This window comes from Pelophylax lessonae (genome assembly GCF_965119305.1).
Source record: "Pelophylax lessonae genome assembly, chromosome: 10".
Classification (NCBI taxonomy): domain Eukaryota; kingdom Metazoa; phylum Chordata; class Amphibia; order Anura; family Ranidae; genus Pelophylax; species Pelophylax lessonae.
The window spans coordinates 93,957,387-93,969,825 of record NC_138777.1 but is presented as its reverse complement, the minus strand read 5'-3'; positions in this window follow the sequence as shown (position 1 = coordinate 93,969,825).

The window sequence follows — 12,439 nt, the reverse complement described above, 5'->3', positions numbered from 1 at the left end:
AAAGCAGTATAGGCACGAGGGGTAGGAAGAACGCAACCAAACTGTTAACAGTAGTCCAGGGCCAAAAAAACGTAGCCAACTGTGCAGTAAAAGCTCACCAGTACCAACAGGAGCTTACCCACAAGACAAGTCAAAACCTATAAAGAGAAAGAAACCAGGTCTCTTTTAAACAGCAGCCTGCAAAACTTTGCGGCCAAAGGAGGCATACGAGGATGCTATTAGATCAACCTTAAAAAAATTTGTAAACGTATGCCTTATCCACCGAGATATGGTCGAAGCAGACGTAGTCGAACCCTTAGGAGATCCTTCAGTAAGGACAACCAAAGAGTCAGAATTCCTAAAAGACTCTGTGGCCGACAGGTAAACCCTGATCGCCCGAAACCAAATCCAGAGAATGCAGAGCCAACTCCTTAGGGTGCTTTGGCTTAGGACAAAGTGAAGGCAACACAATGTCTTCATTGAGATGGAAATCAGACGCCACCTTAGGAGGAAAGGTCTGAAGAGCCACTTTATCTCTATGGATAACCAGATAAGGCGAGCGACAGGAAAGCACCGCCAATTCAGACACTCTGCGAGCAGAAGTAATAGCCACCAAGAAGGCCATCTTCTGGGTTAACAGAGGCAGAGCAGTGTCCCTGATATTCTCAAAAGGAGGCTGTTGAAGAACAGACAAAGCCAAGTTCAGATCCCACGGAGGTAATGGGGCTCTTCTTGGAGGAGCCAAATGACGCATCCCTTGAATAAAGGCACGGATCAAAGGATTAGCCACCAACAGGCGTTAAAAAAAAAAAATGGCCAAAGCTGACACTTGGCCTTTTATGGTGCCCAAAGCCAACCTTTGTTCAACCCCCTTCTGCAGGAAGGCCAAGACTCTCGCCACCGAGAATGAGCGAGGGTGCAACTTATTTGATTCACACCAGGCAATATACATCTTCCAAGTATGATGATAAATTTTTCTGGAAGTCACTTTCCCAGCCCTCAACAGGGTAAGAATCACAGAGACAGAAAGACCCCTGTCTTTTAACACCTGGCCTTCAACAGCCATGCCGTTAAAGCCAGCGACCGTAAAGCAGGATGGAAGATGGTTCCCTGAGACAGCAGATCTTATCTCAGAGGCAGCCGCCAGGGCGGCTCCATGACCATCCTTACCATGTCTGCGTACCAAGACCGGTGACTCCAGTCTGGTGCCACCAGAATCACTGACACAGATTCCACCGCCAGTCTGCGAAGGAACCTCGGCAATAGTTGAATCGGAGGAAAGGCATATATCGGCCAATATCGTTCCCAGGGACCACCAATGCGTCTGAGGCGTCGGCCAGAGGGTCTCGAACCCTGGCCACATACCTTTCTACCTTCTTGTTCAGACGAGACGTGAACAGATCCATGTCCGGAGTACCCCACCGTACACACTGGAGATGAAAAATCTCTGGATGCAGGGAACATTCCCCCTGATCTAGAACCTGACAACTCAGATAATCCGCCTGCCAGTTCTCCACACCCAATCGTTATGAAGCAAGGAGAGTTGCGTCTGTCCGTAGACTTCAGAGAAAAGGATTTTACAGTAAGTTTTTACAATAAATTACATTTTTTGGCCCGTTTTGCCTAAAGGAAAAGAAGCTGCCTAAAATTTATGCACACCTTGATATAGGGTATTGATCTCCTTAAGCTACACCCTCCCTCATTACACAAATGCACATCACCTGATATGCTTCAATCCAATAAGCATTCAAGTTTATACAGCTTGGGGTTGGACAATATGCATAAGAATTGGTTTTTATTCAAAATACTCACTTGCCTAATAATTGTTCACACCGTGTATTTCCAGTTAACCTATCTCTAGAATATATCATCCAGAGATGTAAATTATTTACACACTGCAGTACATGCACCCATGCTAGTACATGAGACGTTTACAGAGGTTCCCCATGGTGGAAGGCTGTCAAAGGTCCCGCAGGATGAATGATTACAAAAATCATGAAAGTCCGTTTTTTTTAGTTTTTTTTTTTTTTTCCAAAAAGCAGAACTGAGCTTTGGAGGCTGTGCCAAAAATAGGCATGCAGAGGACAAAGAGTCACTAGTACTGCTTATATTCTCCATGCAGGTAATATTTCCTTCTTACTAACTTACCATGTCTTGTTCTACACTGTGCAGAGGTGGCCATCTTGGTAGGGGCAAGGCTTTACTTATGTCAGAGCTTCTAGAAGGGATAAGAGTGAAAAACACAGTAGTGACAGCACCAGGTCTCATTTGAAATCTTATGATCGTAGCGGTCAGGGCAGCAGGCTGTTGAATCAGGAATGCCTAGGCACCTTCACATACAAGGGAGTGCACTGCTATTTTTTAGGAGGCAATGAAGACCAAAGGTACATTCTGCACAATTAAAATTTCTAAATGTCCCCTATATTCACTTTTTAAATCCAGTTCCACATTAAAACTAGTGTGTCTTGCTATCTGCCTCCAGTGCACAGACTGAGAGAGATAAACGCAGTACATCAAGCAAGGAACTGCCTTGCATTGCACAAGGGAGATCACAAGAATGATCCATGCTTGATGTGCTCCTGCACCTTATTAGTCCAGTCACAGCCTGGGGTGGGTACTGGACCAGGTTTACTGCTTAGCTGCAATGAAGTCTTCGGAAACGTCCTAGACATACCAGTGCTATCTTGCAGAGGTACCTGGATGACAGAACTGCTTGAATACAGCTACAAACGCATTAACAGGTAAAACAGTCTTCATGAAATTTCAAGTGTATCTAAACCCCAAATTGTAAAAAGTGATTAAAAATGAAATATAACACAGCTTACAAATGCTTGAGGACCCATTCACATTAGAATGCAGTGCGGGAAAGCCGGGTTCCCGTGCAGCTTTCCACACTGCATTTCAATTGCACTGCCCTTATGATCTGCTGTGGGAGTCAGTGCCAATTTAACGACATCCCAAACGGGGGTCACAAGTGCAGTGCGCTTTCCTGCACTGGATTACCATGCAATGCAGTTGCTGCGCATTTCAAAAAGTAGTGCATGCACTACTTTTGTTGCGGTGCAATTTCAGCCTATTAAAAATGAATGGGGCTGATATTTCACTACACAGAACTGCATGTGAATTGTACAGAGTTCCTGTGCGATTCACATGCAGTTACTCATGTGAATGGGCACTTAATGGGTCATTGGGCATGTTTCTATTTCATATTAACCTGGGGATCCTGCCAGTAAGTCTTTTTAACTTCCACTGGACAGCTTGGTCTGTTAAAATGTTGTCCTAGCACTCCAACTTTAACACCAATAGGACTGCTTACAATGGCCTTTTTTTTTTTTTTCATTTAGTTAAAACCTTTATCCCAAAAGAAAAAGCAACACTGCTTCTGTAACTGCTTAAAGGATAGTTGGAGTTGGGCTTCAGTTCCATCAAACGTTACCCTATCTACAGGCTGACAATGCCGCAGTCCAAGGGTGACTGTTACTCCTGTATTTTAAGGAAGTATAGCTGACCAGATCATCAGGTGAAGGTAAAGAAAAAAATGAATGCTGCCACTGTAGCTAAGGCTGGACATACATGTATACAATTTTCTTCTACAGGTTTCTTTTAGATTTACCAAGAACATATAATATGTGGGGCTTACACACTTTCAATTTGTATGCAGTCAGGCTGGCCCTTGTACTACATAGTTGAAGGTAAATCTAAAGGAAATTTAATAAGAAAATTGTATATTTATATACAGTTTTGGGTTTAGATACACAATAATTGTGTGTTTAGCCAGTTGCGTGGAATTCACCTCTAAATTATTTGTCCTAATTCCTGATTACATTGTTATGTTGGATTTATTTAACTTGCCCTCCAATTGTCCTTGGGCATTATAGGGTTAAACAGCTAAATAAAAAATGGGTAGTTTTGCACCAATTTTTCAATAAACATTTATGGTCAACTGTGACAATACTTTGACATTGAATTCCCAAGCCAAACCTCTGTAATGTGCAGGAAACAGAAGTAGCAAAACTTTTACTGCCACTATATATGAGGTAAGAGCAAAACTCTCTTTTCTGGCATAAAACAGTTTTTGTGGCAGAGGGAGTCTGTTTTGTCTTATACTCACTCAAATATTAGGTTAGCTTAAGGTTTGCATAGAAGTATTAACAAGGCTTAATGATTTCCAGATTTGCAACAGCAGCACCACTAGTGGTGAAGTAGAAACTGGATTGATCTTTCACAAGCCCCTCATTTATAATCTACCTCATGTAATGGGCATTTTATATAAAGCATGTAAATGGTTACATCTACCCTGACTGCGTTAACTTTGATCAGTGATGTGTTGCTTCATTCACAGTGTACAGATATACAAGAGATGTTCGTGCTAAATAAAGGAATATACATTTTATAGATGTTATTAGAAGCTCCTTTTTTCTTTTTTCTTTACAGATAACACAACCTAACATAATTATATTGTAGGCTACATGACCATGATGAGCATGATCAGCAAATGTTCAAAGCACACATCATTGTCTCCGAAGGTAGACTTAGATCTTGGTTCCCTAACACGGACAACTTCCAGACATTTAAATCACATGCGTTGTCTGCATTGTCATTCAGGTCACAGGCATTTTCTGAAAAGCAGAAGTATGTATTTCATCATAGTGAAAAGTTTAGAAACACATAATTTCCACAAAAGGAAAAATCAATACAAAAGTACCTGAGGTATCCTGATCCTTAGTAGTTAAACCCTGAATAATATGATATTCTGCTTTGTTTAGGGCTGTAATTGGTTATCCTTTTGAAAGCTGTAAAGATGTGGTTATCTCTTCCCATCATTGCTATGCAGGTGGGTGAACAAGGCTTTTGAAACATATATAGCTTAAGCCTGGTACAAACGGGTCGAATGTCGGGCAGCATCGGCCAGTTTCTGTTGACCATTCGGCCCGTGTGTACCGTGTTGTCCAGCTGGTTGGGCTGGCTTCTGTCGAAGGGTGATGACCGAAAAGGGTCTGCTGACTGGTTCCCCATCGGCGCTCTGAGTGCTGACCGGAGTGTTCTGCTGGGGGGCATCATCCCCTTTGTCAGGATACAATAGCATAGCAGGGGAGATCGCTGTATGTACTAACATCGGCTTGTTAGTTCAGCGGCTCCAACCTGAGCTGTCGGTTTTATAAAAACTAGTAGTGTGTACCAGGCTTTAGTTGGAAGATGGCAGGTCACATAAGCTAGGGATAAAGTTGATTGGACTATTTTGGGACTGTTGTGGGACACTGTAGAAGGCTGAAATATTCACAGCAGAGCATGTTGGTAAAGGGGGAGTGGGGGGAGGAGATCAGGACTGCAGTTGCAGAAGATTAGGTGGTTTTGAAAGCGTTGTGTAATTTCTTGTTCCCTACTGGATTTTGATAATCAATAGGGAACTTGGAGTTATGCTGGGTACCAAAGAGGATCTTCTGCTGTTCTAATCTGGTGGTAAACGTCTTCTGAAACCACAAGATTGTCTAGGCCAGCGGTGATCAACTTTCTTAAGTTCAGTTCCAGACAGCAGTTAGGTAAAAATATGTCTACAGTACGCTGTCAGACTCCAGACATGCAACCGGATTTGGAGGGTATGGTGTTGGGAGGTGGTCAGAGACTGTAAAAACGTTATACAGTAGAAGTTTGATCCTGAAGACATAGTTTAAAGAAACATTACGCAAGACAGATGAAGATCAGACACTTTACAAACTAGTACAGATTTGCGGTTTTCTGCTGCAGGTAATTTTCTCCAAGCAAGATCCATTATAAAAGATCAGAGAAATTAAACCTAAAAAGAGCAAGGGATGGGCAGCACAGAAATAGTAGGATGCGCTGTCTGCAGGGGCCTCAAGGATTGCACAATAAAAGGAAAAGGGAGTACATATGGCCCCTGATTTGCAGGTTAGACACCCAAAGTGTTAGTCCAGTATTTGTGGTAGTATCATATGCTATATCTCTATAATGCTTGTGTTTATATGTGCCTAATGCACTTGCCTAGAATCCTCTGTTTTGGACTTTGTATCCCTGGTTTTTACTTGGTGGATAATAAATTGTGGAAATTTCTAAATAACGGGTTGATTTACTAAAACTGGAGATTGCAAAATCTGGTGCACCTCTTCATAGAAACCAATCAGCTTCCAGGTTTTTTTGTCAAAGCTTAATTGAACAAGCTGAAGTTAGAAGCCGATAGACTATCATGCACAGCTTATCCAGATTTTGCGTACTCCAGTTTTAGTAAATCAACCCCACTGTGACTTCAATGGTTTCAGCATTCATGGTAGCTTGTATTAATCATTGCTGTGGTAGGACATCGGTTCTTGCCTTATTGGACCTCACTAACTAATAATACTACCATTGTCACACACTTTTTTTTAGAGTTTAGGTAAAACACTGAACCCAAGACTGCAACACCACAAAGTATTCAAGTCTCTTACTCACTCTGCCATTTCCATTCCTGTTGAAAACTACATTTACAAAAAAAAATCATCAACCTTGTATTGCTTCCTATTTACCTATCTTGCTCAATTCGCCCATCTTGCTCAATTCTATTTAAGATGGGTTGACAGAAAAAAAAACAATTGTACTATAAAAATATTCCTGTTTCAGTTATATCAGGAATCACAGGAAGTCCCTAAATTACAATAAAAATCACTGCCTGATTGGGATCTTGCGTGATTATTTATTCTTTTAGGGTGCAAACCTCTCCTCACTTTATGCAAAACTTAAAAATAGTTTAAAAATAAATTACACTTTCAAGTGTGTATTGCTTCCCCATATACTTCATTACTTTGTTTTTTATTTTAATTTTTTCTTAATTTTTACCTTTTTTTTTTTGCCTAAATCGTTTTGTGTGTGTGTGTATATGTATGTTTTCTAACAGGGTATGAAAGGTTTTTATTTGGTAAAGTTTTAGTAAATACCCTGCAAAGAATACCATGGACAACAATGTTTTAGGAAAAAAAAAAACATAGATTTTTAATATTTTTTTTTTTTAATATTGTTTTTTTTTGTTAGGTATTTTGCACTTTAAGAGTGGCAAGCTCCAGTTATCGTTGTGCCTTTTTATTGCAAGGTTCATTGATAGCTGGAGCTGGTAAGTTTATAAACGAATCAATGTGATCTAGATGATTAGAACCAGTCAAAGTGATTCCTGATCATTCGTGTGAGAGCAGTGCTGTCAATGACAGTGTGGTTTCTGTACTAGAAGACTACAGAGTTGCACAACCCTAAAGCCACAGTGGACCATTTTAACAGCCTTGGACACCATACTGTGTAATGTTTGTCTACAGTTTCCAGTTGGTCTCTGGTTAAGGAAGTCTTGAAAACATAACTTTTTTTAAAGTTAAACTGCTACATCCTTAATTTCCATCTGAAATGCTGATGCTGGAGATGTTTGTATATATTGGTGTTTTTTTTTTTTTTTTTAACCTGTCAATACTTTATATGAGATTTTTATTTTTTTTATTTTATTTTTTTTTATTTTCTCTTGCGCTCTTCTGCTGCTATAACTACTTTTATGTTTTGTTTCACATGTGCTGATACTAATGGGTTTTTTGAGATAAAATGAGAGCTCCCATTTCCTTCCAGAGGAGCCGGACAGAAAGGATGCTTGGGTGTAGTCTCCAATACCAACTATTATCTGTAGGATAATGGGACCCATGGATACCATGTATGAAGCCACTGTATTAGTCCATTTGAAAAATCCAATTGCAGTACATTCACATTGACCCAGGTTTCTCCCTTTTTAAACACCTGCAAGTACAGATCAATACTTTTTGATCTGCCAGAAATGCACTCCGCTTCTAATTCCTGTAAAGGGCTCACAACACAGCATTTTTGTGGTCTCAGTGGTGTCAGCCCTGTCCTGTAGTCTTTTGCCAAACTACTCAAATGCTTCCCCTCTCCTCATCTCTACAACATAAAAACACATGATTTTGTAGCCCAAGATGAGAACTAGATCGGATGTTTACACTGCTTAAAAATGCTTTCACACTTGCGAATGCAGATACGTGAGCCTCAGCAGGGGGTCCCCACACTTAGCTGCCCCATTAAAGGCAATTACAGGAAGCTTCTGAACAGAGGCAAAGTTTCACACTGGATTACTTCAGTGAACTGGAAAGAAATACACAAAGCCCCCCAAGATTTAAATAAACACATGCCTCTTATATTTGGACAATAATTGCCTATGCTGGTGATCAACTTATGAGCTGTTGTAAGATAACAAGGAAAGACAACTGGTATTTTTTGTGCAAAACAGATATAACAAAACCCTTTCACTGCAATATACATGCTTTAATTTGAAAAACAACTTGTTGGGATAGCGGGACTGGTGCAGTGATTGCAGCCTTTGAAGTTGCAAGCTTCAGGGTCATCCTTCTTATCCTTTCCGCACTTCTTAGTGTGTCACTGACCTGATGGAATACCATGTCTGAAGTAGTAAACCAAGGATAAGACTGTCTACCCTAGAACATGTATTAGCAAAAGTAGTCCAATATTTTGACCATGACAGGTTCCTTATTACCTGGGAAAAAAATATATTTAAAAGGGGATTTTTGTACAAAATGATTTGTATACTACAGATAACTGTGTCAACCTTTCATATTTCTGTTGTTGTTTTATTGGGACATAGAACATTTAGCTCATCCACATCCAGTAATTATGGATCTATGTAATACTTTGTTATATTATGACAGCAGGGGCCCTTCAATGTTTGGCCAAGCTAAATGTCGTAAGTCTAGGGTTGTTGGTGTGGAGCTGCTCAGAGTCCATTGTGTGCTTAGTCTCACCTACTGAACAACAAAGAGTCTAACATTAACCCTCAAAATACCACTTGGTTCTGGCAGACACATATATTCCTGATCTATTCCGTTCCGACATACGACATTGAAACCTGGTCTGTAAATTGTATTATACATGACTTCCAAATTCTTTTTGAATTGCTATAAGAAGAAGAAGAAAAAAAACAGCTAAAACCTGTGTTTTTATTTATTGTACATACTATGCTGCAAATTTACATTAAAGTTCTGATATTCAATAATTGTGTGTTGATTGCTCATATTATACCGTAGAATGTGGGATAATTGGAAAAGGTTCTATTTTGTAAAATATCTTGTTAGGGGCTATTGGAGTCTCCTGCTTGCTGCTGAAGTATTCTTGTGCCACTGCTGCAAAATACAAAGTGGTGGTCTATATTTTCATGAAACAATTAAATTGTTTCACTTTCAGGCCTAGTGCACCCAGGACACTTTAAACGCCGCTTTGGGGAAAAAAAAATTCTGCCTCCAAAACACCCCTTTATTGTTGGCTTATGTGTCCCTGCACACACATACATTTACAGGTGTTAAGAGGAATTTAAAAAAAAAAGGGAGTGTTAAACAGGTGTAAACACTAGGCACGTCAAGTATTCATACATATTAATGGCCAGAATACATTTAAATTATGGATAATAAAATGAATGAATGTCCAAAGGCTCAGGATTTACAAAGGTGACTGAGGCAGAGGAAGAAATATCTCATTCTTCTAATAGCATAAGCACTGCCATCAAGATCTTCACACTTAGGCCTTCTTCACACGAGAGGTCCAATTCTGTACACAAAGTGGTCAGCCAGGGAAACTTAATGCGGTAGATGAAAGACGCATCATGATTACTTGCATCAGAAGAAGTCCAGCAGTGCTATCAGCCCAGATCTGGCAGAAACGAGTGGGACCCAGATACACCCAACTGTGGCCAAAAACCTATACCTCTGATATGGAAACAAGTCTAAGGGACTAAACTATGCATGCAAACATAGGAACTGGGGTGCAGAAAAATGTCAGCTGGTGCTCTGGATTAGGGAGTCAAAATGTGAAATTTTTTTTTACCAAAAATATGTAGCAGAAAACAAATTGGCCTAAAATGTTAAATTTAGATTTTTTTTTGGGGGGGGGGGGGGAATTTCATATAAAAAAAATGTGAAAAATATTATGTTTTCAAAATTGTCGCTCTTTTTTTGTTTAGCGCAAAAAGTAAAAATCGCACAGGTGATCAAATACCACCAAAAGAAAGCTCTATTTGTGGGGGAAAAAAACATAAATTTAATTTGGGTACAGCATCGCACGACCGCACAATTGTCCGTTAAAGTAACACAGTGCCAAATCGCAAAATATGGCCTGGTCAGGAATGGGGTAAAATCTTCGGTCTTAAAGCGGTTAAAAATATGCTCATTGAGAATTTTTTTTGTCAGACATGTAGCTAAATACATTTTGGCCTAAATATATGACAAAAAATTAATATATTGGATATTTTTTAACTGTCAAAGTAGAAAAATATTGTTGTTTTTTCAAAATTTTTGCATTTTTTTTTTTATTAATATCGCAAAAAATAAAAAGCGCAGAGGTTATCAAATACCACCAAAAGAAAGCTCTTTTTGTGGGAAAAAAGGACGTAAATTTCGTTTGGGTACGGCGTTGCATGACCGCGCAATTGTCAGTTAAAGTCGCACAGTGCCGAATCGCAGCAAAATCCTCCAGTGGTAAAGTGGTTAAATGCGTGAAGGTAAAACGTTTAGCCTTTAAAACAATTTTAAACTTCTGCACAGTAATATATATATATATATATATATATATATATATAACCTACAGTTGTGCTCATAAGTTTACATAACCTGGCAGAATTTGATTTCTTTGAATGATCACACAAACTTTTCTTTCATTCATGGTTAGTGCTTGGCTGATGCCATTTATGATCAATCAACTGTGTTTAATCTTTTTAAATTATGACAACAGAAGCTACCCAAATGTCCCTGATCAAAAGTTTACATACCCCAGTTCTTAATACCGTGTAATGCCCCCTTTAACATCAATGACATCTTGAAGTCTTTTGTGGTATTTTTGGATGAGGCTCTTTATCTTCTCAGATGCTAAAGCTGCCCATTCTTCCTGGCAAAAAGCCTCCAGTTCCTGTAAATTCTTGGGCTGTCTTGCATGAACTTCACGTTTGAGTTCTCCCCAGAATGGCTCAATGATATTGAGGTCAGGAGACTGAGATGGCCACTCCAGAACTTTCACTTTATTCTGCTGTAGCCAATGACAGGTCGACTTGGCCTTGTGTTTAGGATCATTGTCATGTTGGAATGTTCAAGTACGTCCCATGCGCAGCTTCCGAGCTGATGAATGCACATTTTCCTCCAGTATTTTTTGATAACATACTGCATTCGTCTTGCCATCAGCTATGACCAAATTTCCTGTGCCTTTGCAGCTCACATATCCCCAAAACATCAGCGATCCACCTCCGTGTTCCACAGTAGGAATGGTGTACCTTTCATCATCAGTGATGAAAGTAACTGCGTTTAAGTAAACGGCGTTACTTAACACAGTTACTTTAGAGGGTAACGAGTAATCTAACTGAATACTCGTCCCCTCAAGGTAATGCCGTTGAAATTACTTTGGCCGCGTTACCGCAATTACATCTACTGCCACTAGATGGCAGTAGTGTTACTCCTCCTTTCCTCTATGACCGAGGCCGGCGCTGTCCGCAGCACTGGCCTCAGTCAATGAGAGAGAGAGGCAGCAGCACAGGCCTGGAGGAGGAGGATGGAGCCAGATGGACCCCGATGTGCCTGGGCAGGCCACACACCACTAACAGCAGCCAACCACCAGCAGCAGCCAGGCAGCACTGCTGCAGCAGCAGCACAACAGGTACCGAAAAACAAAACTCAGTCATAGACAGTCAAGACAGGAGGACTCGGATCCCCACAGTGCGCCACATCACCACTAGCCACCACCACCTACCCACCATATACACCCACTGACCCCTATTTACACCTACCCTTCCACCCTATACACCCACTGACCCCTATATACACCTACCCACCCACCCTATACACCCACTGACTCCCAAATACACCTATACACCGGCAGTATACCACGCAGGTACCACAGTGCCACTCTCAGCAAATAACTCAGGTACCACTCAGCAAATACCACGCAGGTACCACTAACCAAATACATGCATATAAGTTATTTGACATATTTGATTCTTTTTTTAAAGTAACGCAATAGTTACTTTCCCTGGTAATAAGTTACTTTTTTACTGATGTAACTGTCACTTACTTTTTGGGAGTAACTAGTAACTATAACTAATTACTTTTTTTAGGTTACATGACCAACACTGTTCATCATAAGCCTTGTTGACTCCTCTTCAAATGTAGCGTTTATGGTTGTGGACAAAAAGCTAAATTTTGGTCTCATCACTCCAAATGACTTTGTGCCAGAAGGTTTGAGGCTTGTCTCTGTGCTGTTTGGCGTATTGTAAGTGGGATACTTTGTGGCATTTGCGTAGTAATGGCTTTCTTCTGGCGACGTGACCATGCAGCCCATCTTTCTTCAAGTGCCTCCTTATTGTGCATCTTGAAACAGCCACACCACATTTTCAGAGTCCTGTATTTCATCTGAAGTTATATGTGGGTTTTTCTTT